At 36.0% G+C, this 2,910-nt stretch overlaps 1 long non-coding RNA gene across 1 annotated transcript; it reads right to left on the reverse strand.

Moving 5' to 3' along the window:
• Window positions 1-1,801: 1,801 nt before the first annotated feature.
• On the reverse strand, window positions 1,802-2,552 carry LOC108165766 (uncharacterized). The gene is made up of 4 exons (XR_001776091.1): window positions 2,518-2,552; window positions 2,358-2,414; window positions 2,108-2,260; window positions 1,802-2,029 (listed from the first exon to the last, which is right to left on the reverse strand). It is a non-coding gene; the product is annotated as an uncharacterized LOC108165766 (long non-coding RNA).
• Between the last annotated feature and the right edge of the window lie 358 nt (window positions 2,553-2,910).

Raw genomic sequence — 2,910 nt, forward strand, 5'->3', positions numbered from 1 at the left:
TCAAACAATTTTGCATCAGAGTAAACATTGTCGACCAGAATTTTGGTTGCTTGTAGTAGTAACTTAGCTCTCGCACTCATAGAGCGGTAGAATGGTGATCTTCGTTTTCTGGACCCAGCACGTTTCTCCAGAAGCCACACAGATTCTGTAATAAATAAATAATCAGGAATACATTTCTAGCAGCGGTGATATGGCATTTTAGTTGATAAAATCAAATAATATACCTGTAATCAGTCCATCCAATAAGACGGCTCTGGCTTGCAGATTGTGTGCTCTCCTCTTGCGTAGTATTGTTYGAGCTTTGGAAGCTGTGAAATATAATGAATGTGTGTTGAGATTTCATACAGGCTTTTGGTACAATAGAGGGGGAAAAAATTGAAATGTCCTTCTAGTGCTGTATTCTGACAATGTCCTGCTAAATCACTTTTACCAATACATACACATACTCACACACGCATACACACGCAGCAGCATGACTCTCCCCTGGCCCCTCTCCTCTCTGCTTCCTCTGTTAGCCTCTGTCTCTTATAGAATAAGGAATTAAAGACATTTAATTACAACACTTTAAATATACTGTACATATATTTCATTCATTCAAGTAAACTTTTGTAAAAGCTTTTATTACAAATTTCAGTTTAGACTGTGGTCTGTTGAGATTCCACGCACACACGCAGCAGCATGACTCTCCCTGGTCCTCCCTCCTCTCTGCTTTTTCTATCAGTCTGTGTGTCTCTTTGTTTAAACATAGCGTATACATTTCATTCATTCAAGTAAAGTTTAAAGTTTAGTAAATGCTTTTATTACAAATTTCAGTTTAGACTGTGGTCTGTTGAGATTTCACACACACACACACGCACACACACCTACACACACACACACACGCACAGAATGACTGCAAGGCCCCCTCCGCTTTAAAGATAGATACACATGCAGTAGCCTGTGTCTCTTATGGAACAAGGAATTAAAGACATTGAATTACAACACTTTAAATATACTGTATATATATTTCATTCATTCAAGTAAAGTTTAGTAAAAGCTTTTATTATAAATTTCTGTTTACACTGTGGTCTGTTGAGATTTCCCACCCACACACACACACACGCACACACACACAGAATGACTGCAAGGCTACCCTCCGCTTTAAAGACAGACACACACGCAGTAACCTGTGTCTCTTATGGAACAAGGAATTAAAGGCATTTAATTACAACACTTTAAATATACTGTATATATATTTCATTCATTCAAGTAAAGTTTAGTAAAAGCTTTTATNATGGAACAAGGAATTAAAGGCATTTAATTACAACACTTTAAATATACTGTATATATATTTCATTCATTCAAGTAAAGTTTAGTAAAAGCTTTTATAAATTTCAGTTTACACTGTGGTCTGTTGAGATTCCACACACACAGAACGACTCTGCAAGGCCCCCTCCTCTCTGCTTCCTCTCTCAGCCTCTGTCTCATATAGAATAAGAAATTAATGACATTTAATTACAACACTTTAAATATACTATATATATTTCATTCATTCAAGTAAACTTTAGTAAAAGCTTTTATTATAAATTTCAATTTACACTGTGGTCTGTTGAGCTTTCACACACACACGCACACGCACACACACACACACACACACACACAAAGAACAACTCTGCAAGGCCCCCTCCTCTCTGCTTCCTCTGTCAGTCTGTGTGTCTCGTTGTTTAAACATAGCATATACATTTCATTCATTTGAGTAAAGTTTAAAGTTTAGTATGTATGCTAATAAATAATAATTTAAAACAATAAAACTTACCAGTGTGAGGAGAATCAGAAGGCCTCTTTGGTTCTGGTTCTGACTCTGCTTCTGGTCCTGGTTCTTGTTCTGGTTCCGGGTCCGCTGTAGTTTCTCTACGTGGCGAGGGAGGAGCCGTGATGCCAACAGCGTCAACTCTCTGCCTAGGAGGTAAGTCGGATACTTCTTGCGGCACAAAGCTGTCTTCCGAGCCAGATGAGATGTAAATTACTGAATCTTCATTAGAAGTTAAAGCTATGGATGATAAAATAAATACGTTGATAGAAAACCAGTTTCCTGATTAGTTCAAATACACTATTTAAAAAAACTTACTCTGATCTCTCGTATGTATGTTGGTTGATTTTTGATCAGGAACTGTTCTGAAACCATTTGCATTCATCAGTTGTGAAGAACATATAGCTTTAGAGACAGGTCTTCTTTTTTTAGTCAGCGATAAACGATTCCTCCTGTAGTTTTCCTGGTTATCTATAAGAAAATAGAAACATAGTAAATGTTAATTAATATATATTTTTTTAGTTTTAGAACTCTGATTACATAAGTGTAAAAAAGGTACTAAAATTACCGTGGAAGAACTCTGGTTCTGTTTGGGACTGGTGTGTCTTCTGATTTTTAGTAAGATCTGGAGGAATAATAGGTATATATTTAAGATTTTCATTTTTATAGGACTAAATTATTTTAGAATTAGGGTTACAGAGAAAAGATATGACAAAAAAAAGACTTACCGATTATAACATCTGATTCTGCATCCTGAGAGAATGCACCTAAACAAACAGACATTGTTATTAAACACAAATACGTATATTTATGTATTTATACATTTATATAAACTGAGAAAGATTATTAGTATTTTTTCTTTACTTACGGTCAAAAAACTTGTAGAGGTCTTGAGACCCAAAAGTTGTAGACCCATCAGAATTAACCTGCTTGCACGAAAAACCGGACATATTTCAGAATAATGCTGGTTTAAAGATAAAGCAAAATGTAAAAGCTTACAACTCCTGTTGTACCGCAGAGCAGATGAGAGAAGATCTGTGTTGTTGTGGTCTTGCCGAGATGATGCATCCTTTTATAGGACCGTACGGCAGTGAAACTGCTAATTTTTCCTTCAGAAGGAT

This window comes from Poecilia reticulata, linkage group LG21 (genome assembly GCF_000633615.1).
Source record: "Poecilia reticulata strain Guanapo linkage group LG21, Guppy_female_1.0+MT, whole genome shotgun sequence".
Taxonomy (NCBI): Eukaryota; Metazoa; Chordata; class Actinopteri; order Cyprinodontiformes; family Poeciliidae; genus Poecilia; species Poecilia reticulata.